General features: G+C 41.1%; 1 protein-coding gene across 4 annotated transcripts in view; it reads left to right on the top strand.

Moving 5' to 3' along the window:
• The first annotated feature begins 5,802 nt into the window (after nucleotides 1-5,802).
• kcnc3a (potassium voltage-gated channel, Shaw-related subfamily, member 3a) overlaps nucleotides 5,803-12,031 on the top strand; it is a 142,149-nt gene continuing 135,920 nt past the window's right edge. For 2 of the 4 annotated variants that reach the window (XR_007427086.1, XM_049467614.1), the window contains exon 1: nucleotides 5,805-6,505. The gene's annotated coding sequence lies outside the window, so the exon portion shown is untranslated. Of the gene's footprint in view, nucleotides 6,506-12,031 lie in introns of all 4 variants that reach the window. The other 2 variants (XM_049467613.1, XM_049467612.1) reach the window with 2 other exon arrangements.

Genomic DNA, 12,031 nt, shown 5'->3' with positions numbered 1-12,031 from the left:
CCGGGAATACCACATTAAACATTTAGCTACACCATGGCATCCATTTGGGATTCCATAGCAACCACCTAACAGCACCACAGCAACAACCTGGCAATGACTTAGCAACACCATACCAAACACTTTGCAACATAATAGAAACACTATAGCTAGCACTTAGCAGAATAAAAGCAACCAATTGGAATACCATAGCAATCACCAGCAGAATAAAAGCAACCAATTGGAATACCATAGCAATCACCTAACAACATGAAAGCAATCGCCTTGGATGCCAGAGCAACCACATAGTACATAACAGATAATAGAACACACTTGCAGATGAACAAAATTATGCCTGACTGTTTTTCTGTACTGTCCTGAAGAACATCTGTATTTTTGAGGTAATATGATTTTTTTAAAATCAATTTGGTTAAAGTGGCAGTCCGTAAGTTTTGGTGAGATTTTGTTGGTGTTTAATTGCACTGAGCATGCTAAAAAGTACTTTTAAAATGTGCATTGTGGTGCAGTCTCTTTCTTAGTAAGGATTCTGTTGCATTCTCTTTTATCTCATCAGTTCTAGTTTTGTGTTCCTTTGGTTTAGTGATGGGTGAATAAGCAGATGAAGATGAAGAAGATGAGTTTGCCATTCTGATATCTCCATGTTTGCAGTAGCTCTTGTATCAGCACCATTAGCAGCAGCCTGGTAACTCTACTCACCAGCAAAACCAAAAGTTAGAGTCAGAAAAAGGTCTTGGGACCTACCAGACACCTCTGTTTTGAGAATGACTATATGCACATTGATGTCATTCATTATAAGGAAAACTACAGCTTTTAAATTTAAAGGAACAATTTTAAGGACTGCTGTTTCAAAAGAATATAAACACATGCGCAAAAAGTCTTTAATCAGATACCTCAACCCTTATAATGTCATATTTTGTGTTCAGCAACAAAGAGGCCCATCCCGGTCTATATTCAGGAGCATATTTTAATTTTGAAATTCTGTACCACTCAGCCAAGTCTTAAAATATTTTACCGTCAACCAACTGCTCACCCACAGGAGGACAACACTCCCTCAGGAGACTGAAAACACACCAGTCTTGTGGAGGTGGAGACTGGAGGAAACGCTCCCTTAACACATGAATGAGTTCACAGCATGAATGAACAGGAATCAGCCTCAGCATTACTGCCTTTATACACACACTCCTGCAGCACGAGCAGCAGATGTGCTGCAGGGCTGACTGTGTGTGTGTGTTCTCACACTGCACTGAGTGGCTCTGAGGAAGATCCATGTCAGGCTAAATTCAGCATCGAGGTTTCAGTGCTGCAGCAGCAGCAGCAGCTCCTGGCAGCTACATGGTTAAGGGACACAGGGTGGGGTTTGAGGAGGGGGACACAGGGTGGGGTTTGAGGAGGGGGACCAGCTGCCACCTTTTCTTGTGCAGACGAGGGAGGAGAGAGGGCTTTCCCCCACCAGTATTCAGACAAGCCCCTCCCCTCAGCTGTGACTGGCTAGTAGTTCGTTCTCACAAGCAGTCCATCAGTCCTGAGCAGATTCACTACACGTTCTTGGGAAAAAAATGGATGGATGGATGGATGGATGGATAGATAGATAGATAGATAGATAGATAGATAGATAGATAGATAGATAGATAGATAGATAGATAGATAGATAGGTAGATAGATAGATGGTTGGAACAACGGATGGACAGACAGATGGATAGATTCACTAAACGTGCTTAAAAATTGATGGATGGATAGATAAATAGATTAACTAAACATGCTTTGAAAAAACTAATTTTAGACAGACTATTTGGTGGTAGCGGGATAGATAGATAGATAGATAGATAGATAGATAGATAGATAGATAGATAGATAGATAGATAGATAGATAGATAGATTCACTAAACATGCTTAAAAACAAATTATAGACAGACTATTTGGTGGTGGATGAATGGATAGACAGATGGACGGATGGACGGAAAAAATGGATGGATAGAAGGACGGACAGCCTGATGGAAAGAATTGATGGATGGCTGGATGGATGGATAGATGGATGGATAGATAAATAGATTAACTACACATGCTTTGAAAAAACAAATTTTACACTATTTGGTGGTAGAGGGACGGACGGACGGACAGATAGATAGATACTATATATTTAAACATTTAAGCTACACTATAAATGTGTATAGCTTGTTTATTTTATTCTGTTTATTCTATTTTAGATCTGATTTATTTTCCTTTCTTGTTGTAATCATGAAGATATTAAGTGAATGGCCTATTGCTACCTGATCCAAAGTACTATATTGCTTCTAATGCTTTGCCTCGTGACTGTCCAGAGACACATTACAGTCTGAATTCCTGGACATGGATTAAGCCTAGACTTAATCTCAGTTTCAGTGCCAACAGTATAATCACCACTGGACCCTGCCCAAGAAACCACCAGCCTTTCTGGCGTTTCTTCAGGCATTCAGGGTATTAATAGGGATTTTGCTGCTTTTTGTGCTGCATTAACTATCTACTCTTCTGGGAAGGCTTTCCACTAGATGAAAACATTGCTGTGAGGGTGTGATGGCATTCAGTGCGGACAGCTACTGAAGTTGGATTATGAGTTCTGCTGCTCCAACTCAACCCAAAGATATTGGGTGGGACTTCATCACGATTTAGAACTCTATAACTGGTGGCCATGGATGGGCCCAACCCACCTGGAGACTCCCGACTACCAGGGCCTCCCCCTCCTTCCTCAACATTAACAGCTAAAGTGTCCTTGAGCAGGACATCTGACCTTCAATTCCTCCCCAGACACACTACGACATTGAGTGTGCTCACTGCCCCAGTCATGTGAATGTGTGTGAGTTCACACTGCTGTACAATGAGTATAAATGATGACTAATTAAAAAGTCTGTCGCACACTATGTACGTACACTATGAAGACATAAGTGTTGGGACGCCTGCTCATTCATTCTCTCTTCCAACATCAAGGCTATTGAAAAGAGTTTATCCTGATTTTGTTTGAGTAACTGTCTCTAGTGGAAAGGTATCGCCTCGATCAAGCACTGCTGTAAGAATTTGACTGCATTCAGCAAAAAACAAAGGAACATCTCTTACAGCATTGGTGCCCTTAAGCAGGGCACTTAACCCTGAATTGCTCCCCAGATGCTCTGCTTCGACCGCATGCTTACTGCCTCTGGTCAACTGTGTGTGTTTGTGTGGCTGAATATGTTGGTGCCTTAATTTATGTTGAAGTACAGAAAAGTGGCTACAGCAAACATACAAACCAGCAAAATGGACTCATCAACTCCTTGGTATGGTATGTGGTGGGGTGCTTGGGGCCCCCAAATTCATCGAAACAGCCCTGATAGCAACATATACACAAATCATATTTGTAGCTAAATTGAATCAAAATCGATGAAAACTTTTGGTTTCTATCATTGTAGCATGATGATGTTAGCCAGCACTAGTCTGAACCACTTTACCCATCTGAATTACATTACATTGAATTACATTACATTACATTTGGCAGACGCTTTTGTCCAAAGCGACTTACAATAGTCAAGTACAATGTAAAATAAGTTTAAAGGTAAAAACAACTTTGGATAGGGATAAAAGGAGGTCAAGGGGAATAATAGGATAGAGGAGTGAAGGAGGGGAAGAAGGAAATGAGGTTAGAAGTAGTTAGTGTGTTAGAGGTGTTAAGAGAGTAAGTGCTCTTTGAAGAGCTCTGTCTTCAGGAGTTTCTTAAAGATAGCGAGAGATTCTCCTGATCTGGTAGTGGAAGGTAGTTTGTTCCACCATTGGGGAACTCTGTATGAGAACAGTCTGGATTGCTTTGTGTGAATGTTTGGCAAAGCGAGGCGACGTTCATTGGAGGAGCGCAGCGGCCGGGAGGTAGCGTAAGCCTTCAGGAGCGAGTGCAGGTAGGAAGGAGCCTGTTCTGTCATCACCTTGTAGGCGATTGTAAGAGCTTTGAATTTGATGCGAGCAATTACTCATTGCCTTGAAAACACAGCTGCATGCAAACCACTGAGTATAAATGTGAGCACTCAAATGTTAAAATGCCCTTTCGTAGCAGAGGTTGTGATAAATTACCTAGCTAAGCTAAGCTAACTGATAAGCTAAAGCTCAGTCCTTATCTATTCAGAAAAAAATTAGCCTGCTGAATATGAAGGCTTCCAAAGTCTACTCTTACAATATGCATCGCTATAAGATAACAGGCATGGTTTTTGGGACATGGCCCATTTCTCCACCCACAATATAATTTTATGAATTAATACATAATATATCTAGACATGTATAGATACTAGAGACTTAGAATAGAGTAAAAGTACAAGTGCTCTGTCAAAAAAGTGACTTGAGTTGAAGTGTTTATTATTCACAACAAATTCAACAATTTTTGTACATACGTTTTGTACTAGTATTGAACTGTAGTGTACTACTCAAGTACTGCTCAAGTACTAAAATGTACTATTCAAGTACTGAAAATAAAAGAATGGTACTGTGTTATGTAGTTATTACAGAAAGCAATGGAAAGGAGCAGAACAGGAGCAGTGCAGTCTTCTTATAAGAGTAAACGTATTAAGTAGTAAAAGTATTAAACTCGGGCTTGGGCTAATAATGACATATGGGGCAACTGGGGCAGAAGCGCACGGGCTTGGGCCAGGTCGGGCTGGATTTTTTTGGGGCCGATCTAATGCTGCCTTCAAGTTCTCCTCGGAAATTCCCACTTACGAGGTTGGAAGTCATAATTACAACTTGACATGCATTTGTGTTTTTTGTCGGGTGAAAAATCCCTTTGTTTATACTTTTGCCCCACTCCAAGAGAATGAAGCGAATAAGAAACACATTAGGATAGTGATGTTTTTATCCCATTACAACCGGGAATCATACTACTCATTTACTACTTTGTTTTTTTCCCCACATATTGTTAGTGATTTTATTAGTCAGCTACTAACAACCTGCAAGTGTTTATGTGTTGTAGCAATAACAGAAGTGTAAGCAGTTTACAATACCAACTGTCTGCATTAATATATTTAATTTATATATCGAATTATATCAATTTAATACATTTCTTTCTTTCTTGTTACTGACACGCCCTCAACTGGGAAACTCCGGGCTTATCTAAAAATACGAGTTTGTGGTGGCGTTCATGTGCGCTCATCTCGTAAATACGATATTTCTGACACGACTTGAAGGCAGCATGTAGGCAGCATTAACATTGGCTCGGTCTAAAAAAAACAAGCCACAACACATGTTTTATTCATCAACAGTTTCTTTTAAATAACCTTATAGGAAAAAAGGCATTCAGCCAATCAGTGCGAGGCGAAGAAGCTAACTAGCCATTTGAGGCGCAGAATTTGTCCGCTAGGTAGCCAATCTTGATGCAGGAGGCGGGGCGTGCCTTAATACCGGTGTGGAAAAAAAATCCAGAGAGAGAGAAAGAGAGAGAGAGAGAGAGAGAGAGAGAGAGAGAGAGAGAGGGCTACCCTGTGCGAAAAAAAAGAAAATCAACAGAAAATACAAATCTACTTAAACACACAGCTGTAGCTTTTCAGGAGGACCGTCCGCTTGGGGTTAGCTTTAGTGTTTTAGCTGGAGCGTTCAGGTACTAATTGAACCATACACACACACGCGCACTCGTTAGGCTCTCTCTCTCTTTCTCTCTGTGTGAATGTGTGTGTGTGTGTGTGTGTGTGTGTGTGTGTGTGTGTGTGTGTGTGTGTGTGTGTGTGATCGGCTCTTCGCTCACATCGCCAGCAGGTGTTTTTTTTTTTTTTTTTGGAGGGCAGATCTGGGAAGAGAAGAAGAGGAGAGAAGAGAGAGAGAGAGAGAGAGAGAGAGAGAGAGAGAGAGAGAGAGAGAGAGAGGGGAAAGGAAAGAAACAAGAGGCTGGCTTATAGATAGAGAGGTGTGTGTATGTGTGTGTGAGAGAGAGGGATAGAGAAAGAAGAGAGAAGATAAGAAAAGAGAAAAACAGATAAAAGATAAAGACAGAGACACAGAGAAGAGAGGGGGGGTGTATGGATGGATGGGTGGATGGATGGCTGGCTGGATGGGGATGCTGCACGGTTCAGAGAGGAGGAAAAACACGACCTGAATGAAAGCAGGGGAGTCTTCAGTAGTCTGTAGTAGACTGGTGTAGCTATTGGCTCGTTGTGGCTCATTAAGGAGGAGAGCTGTGGATTCTGAGGAAACAGAAAGGAGATGTTTCAGGTGTCAGAGGCTGGGCTGAGGGCAGGCTACTACTCGAGCATGGAGGAGAAGAAGTCAGGGGGGCTTCAGGAGGTCTACAACAGGGCAGGCTTTTAGTACATCGGCTCTGTCTCACTATTATTAGCCTTATTAGAGAATAATCACCCCACCAGCAGGCCTCCACCTCCAATCTCTGAGACGGACTCCAGACTTCAGTGAGAAACTGTAGCCAGATTCCCACCTTGTTGTAGTAATTTTTTTGGTGTGTATGTGCGTGTGTGTGTCTGTTAGCACGCACGCCTCACACACAGGAAAGCCAGCCAGAGCCCAAAGCGAGTGAGTAAGTACTTCTAGGTGTTGTGGTGTGCTTTGGTGTGGTGTGTGTGGGTTTTTGTGTCCGTGTCGTGATCTTTGTGCAAACCCCCCTCCTCCTCCCTTCCCTTAGAGTGGGACCTAATGGCAGTATGCTGTGTATTAGCACTGCTGCTATGTGTGCATTAAGCTATTAGGCTCAACAAGTAGCCTAGCTTCCTTCCTTCAGCACACCTGTACCCCTCACCTTCCCCTCACACTGTGCGCTTATACAGTATATATATATATACTGTATATGGTGTGTTCTAAAGTATGTGAACCCACCTGTATGTGCTGTATGTTGTGCTTACACAGCAGACAGCACAACACCCACATAGGAGACCAAAGAAAAGTCTAGACAGACGTTCCTTATATCCTTTCTGTAGCCTTCTGTAGTTTGTTTATCCTGCACCATGTACAGTATACCCTATGAACCCCCTCCTCAGAAACATAGAAACATATAAACGGTCTAATGTCAGTCAGATGTTGAATAGTCCTGGGAAAAAAGCTAGACATTCCTTGTAACCTTTCTGTAGCCTTCTGTAGTTTGTTCATACTGCACCATGTACCGTTTACCCTATGAACCTCCTACTTAGAAAGATGTTGAAATCTAATGTCAGTCAGATGTTGAGTTTTACTTGAGGAAAAAAGCTAGACATTCCTCGTAGCCTTTCTGTACCCTTTCAGTTTTTATATGAACCCCTCCTCAGAACGATGATAAACTCTAACATCAAACAGATGTTGGATTTTACTAGGAAAGAAAGCTAGACACATCTACATTCCTCGTAAACTTTCTATAACCTTTCAGCTTATTTATCCTTCCCCATATATAAGCTTGTGTATGACCCCCCCCCCCCCCTCAGAAAGATGCAGAGGTGTAATGTCAGTCAGATGTTGAATTCTACTAGAAAAGCTAGACATTCCTCGTAACCTTTCTGTAGCCTTTCAGTTTGTTTGTCCTGCCCAATATATGGCTATCACATGACCCCCCCTCCAGAAAGTTGTAAAGGTGTAAGGTTAGTCAGATGTTGAATTGTTCTAGAAAAACTAGACATTTTTTGTAACGTTTCTGTAGCTTTTCCGTTTGATTGTTCATCCTGCACCATATATATGCTCCCTATGACCCCCCTTCTCAGAAAGATGCAAAAGGTCTAACATCAGTCAGATGTTGAATTTTAATTTTACTAGGAAAGAAAGCTAGGCATTCCTCGTAATCTTTCTGTAATCTTTCAGCTTGTTCATCCTGCACAATGTACAGTATACTATATGAACCCCATAATCAGAAAAATGTAAAAGATCTATCATCAGACAGATGTTAAATCTTAGTTGAAAATGCAATCCTGGCTCATGTCAAAATCTAACATTGTACAGATTTTGGTTAAAACACATATATATTAAACTCCAACATTGTGTTTACATTTGGCTTCAGCATTAGACAGACATTAGACATTTTCTGGCTATCAGACATCGTAACTTAAATCTTAAAACTGAAAACGTGTCAATGTCTAACAACATTAGAACTGTATTCGTGTTGTACGGACATCACTATACTTCAAAAACCCAAGTAAATATGAGTATTCTATGTCAAATTGATGTTGGCTAATGAAGTTTTCGAAGATGCTGTTGCGGGAGGCAGTGTTAAACATGTAATACAGTTAGAATTGCATGTAGTGCTGACATCACCATACCTAAAAAAAACAACTGGATGTAGACATTTTCCTTCAATTTTCCCTCAATGCTGGCATGGGACGTCTATAAGAAGTTGGAATCTAGTTACTTAACACCATAAATTAAAACCAACAACATTTAAACCTCTAACAGTGATAGAATTTTACATTGAGTAGATGTCACCATACTTCAAAAACCCAACTAGATAGGCAGATACTAGATAGAAAGGTATTTTGCATCAATATAATTGTGGCATGTGACTTTGGAAGACATTGTGTTTGGTTACTAAACATCTTAAAATAAAACCAACGACCTACCTCAAAAACCAACTTATATTTTACATCAGTGTGATTTTCGGCATGTGATGTTTGGAAAATGTTGGTTGTTGATTGCTTAAAATCACAACTTAAAAACCAACAAAACATCTACATCAGCTTACTTCACTGTTACACATTAAATTGTCATTGGAATTCTACGTTATCCTGACATTTACATTTTTGTCACCTGACACCACAACCTACATTCAACTGGTTAACAAGGACTATTGATGACTATTATGAGTGCATTACCTAGAACTAATATTCCAATCTTTTTTCTATCTATTTGTTTTTGTGTGACTAGATGTTGCTTCCATGCATTTTTTTTCCTCTATACGAAATTTAAAACGAAAACTGATTTGCACTTGTCCTGTTTAATTTTTTTTTCCAAAGGATTTTGACATTTGAATTACGCTACACAAGTGGGAGAATGTAGGGTTAGGAATCTTGCTCAAGGATTCTTATTTCTATATTAGAAACCCGTAGAATACATTTTTTAGGATCTTCCTGTTGGTTTCTATTATACATACATACAGCAAGTCAGCAGCTTTTCTGCCCTTTTCTAACTTCTGGAAGTTGCACCCAAATTGTTATCTGTGGTGATTGAATGCACTGGGTTGGGTTAACAGGGTAACTATGTAAGAAAGCTATACTAGGTGGCCTAAACTGGGCTAAGTAATACACTACACCTACCTGTTCACACCCAAAGACTGACCTCTTACCTTTAAGCGCTCCTCCACCTTGTCCTTTGCCTCTTTTGCGTCGTTCCTTTCGCACATCCACCTCCTCCACACGTCTTCCGGTCTCTATTCCCCTGCTAAGAATAGTTTCCATCAAGTTCAGATGTGATTTGGCTTAACACAATTATATCCCATCTCTCTACCTTCCCTCTCCGGCTTCATTCCCTGAGTGCTTAATGGGAAACTATAAAGGGATGGTAATTAACCGGAGAGGGCACTTTTATTAATTAGGTTTTAACGAGAGACTGAGCTTGGGGGGGTGGTGGGGTGTGTAGGGGGGCTTGGGGCAGCGGGTTGTTATAACTATCTTAAGAACGCTGTTGGTTCTACATAGAAGAATATAGACACAGGTCTCTGTCAAGATGTCACTGTAAGACTGTGAGTGGGTGAGAAGTCTTGTTCTTATACTTGTTCTTGTACGTTTCCTCACTTTAGCTCTTCACTTAAGGTGGGTAAAACCACACCAAAGAGAAAGGTCTCTTGATTTGTTTTTGCTTGAATTTGACTAGGAAAGAGAGCTAGACATTCCTCGTAATCTTTCTGTAGCCTTTCAGTTGGTTCATCCAGCACCATGTACAGCGTACCCTATGAACAGTCTTCTCAGAAAGATGTTAAGGTCTAACGTCAATGTCTAATGCTCTTCGCTTATGGTTTAGAGAGAGCCTTGATTTGTTCTTTTCTTGGCCAAGAGGTCGAAGTCCTACAAATGACCTTCAGGCTTTTATAGACTGATCGATTCTTGCTGTGCTGGCTTATTATTCCTCCAGTTAAACACTTGCATACGCCTCTTTTTTCTTCCCGAGGGGTGTTTAAACAGACAGTCTGAGTCAAAAAAGTGTTAGCGTTCACCCACCAACAAAACAAGTGAATAAGAGAGTGAGACAGAGAAAGTCAGGGGTAGAAACTGCAACAGACATCTCAGGTATCTTGTTCAGACCCTTGCTAAGCTATTTCAATAAGTGCTGAGAACGTAGGCAAGGTTAACCCGTCCATTCACATGCACATGCTGGAGGAAGCAGGTGCACAGCGTAAAATGAGCAGAAGCACCACCAGTAGTCAGTGTAAGCCATACTCCTGCCATAATGAGGCAGATAGGAAAGGAAAGGGAAAGAAAGGAAAGGAGGGGGGACTGCAGCATTTTGGGGGCTGCAGTTGCCTCATTTGCCCTCTAGGTGGCCCTTGAGCACCACAGAGTGGGAACTGCAGTTGGATACACAGGAGAAAAGCAGGAGGACCAACACTGCACCACAGAGGGACGGAGGGAGGAGGGGGGAACGGGGGCTTGATGCAGCCATGCCTCAGCACACCGGCTAGCCGGCGAGTGTGAGATCAGGGGAGGAAAAGGTGGAGAAATGGTGGATTTTCTCCTTAGGAATCATTTTCCACTTTCTTTCATCATTCATATTCAGCCAAGGAGATCAGGAGTACGTTCAGAAGTCTCCAGACATCTTTAACGAATAATGGAATTCCAATTCAGCTACGTATTTGGTGCATTTACTGATTAAAAAAAAAAAAACTATCGAAAAGGCACATTGGCAAAACAATGTGACATTGCTTAGTAGGTCATAAAGAAAGAAGTTTAGCTGTGTTCTGAAGAGTAAGTATTTCCATCAGTACCATTAAGACGTGTTGAAGTGGCAGTGGATCTAATCACCCCTCTGTTGTACCTGAGCTGAAGTCAGAATGCAACCAAATCCTCCTCACAGCAATGTTCCGTAGACTTCAGAAGGGTAGAAGCTAGAGGTCTGCACTCCCGCGGGAGTCCCGCGGGACCCGCGGGACCCGTCAGAATATGTTGCGGCGCGGGACAAAACTGAATTGTTATTGGCGGGAGCGGTAATTTAATCAATACAGGCCATGCGGGAGCGGGACCACATTAACATGTGGTCCCGCTCCCGCAAATTGATAAATAGTTAAGAAAATTATAATAATCACGCTATGATTCCCATGCAAGCAACAAAAAAACACAAGAAAAATCTCTCGGAGGATGGACACACACACACACATTTTCAGCATCTCCAGCAGGCGTGTGCAGAGGAGGGGGGGGGGGGGGGAGGGGGGTGTGTAATTTAAAGGACGACATTTACTATACTGGTGCAAAATAATAATAATAATAATAATAATAATAATAACAATAATAATAATAACAATAACAAAAACATTGTTATTATTATTATTGTTATTATTATTATTATTATTATTAATAATAATAATACAAATATTAATTAAACTAATTGAATTTAATTTTTTATATTTTTACATTTATTATTTTATATAATATAGATCCACTTCTAATCCACTTCTAGGATTCTTGATGCACCTGATGGCATGTGTTTGGACTGCGAACTGAATTGCTGTTTTAATAAATACATATGTAAATTTGAAGCACTAAATGTAATTAATTCAATTCATATTAGGACTGCGGGACGGGAGCGGCGGGAATGTGTATGTGGCGGGCGGGAGCGGGATTAAAAGAAGTGATTTTTTTGCGGGAGCGGGACAAAAAGACGCGGGAGCGGGCGGGAGCGGGTTTAAAAAAACAGTCCCGCGCAGACCTCTAGTAGAAGCTGTTACTGTAGCAAAAGCAGGATACGGCAGTGTCACTGGGTTGATGGGTTGAGTGATGGAGCTCTATTAGTACATTTGTGATTAGGTTAAGTAGCTAAAATAATCATTCAGCATCTGTACATGAGCTCAGCTGAAGACTGAATTCAATCAAATCCTCTTGACAGCAATGTTCTGAACTGTGGTATAAAGTCTTACGCAAAAGTAGGGGTAGGAACTGTTATG

The sequence above is a fragment of the Astyanax mexicanus genome, chromosome 19, assembly GCF_023375975.1.
Source record: "Astyanax mexicanus isolate ESR-SI-001 chromosome 19, AstMex3_surface, whole genome shotgun sequence".
NCBI lineage: Eukaryota > Metazoa > Chordata > Actinopteri > Characiformes > Acestrorhamphidae > Astyanax > Astyanax mexicanus.
The sequence above is the reverse complement of the archived record's forward strand: the minus strand, read 5'-3'. Positions and strand labels throughout refer to the sequence as shown.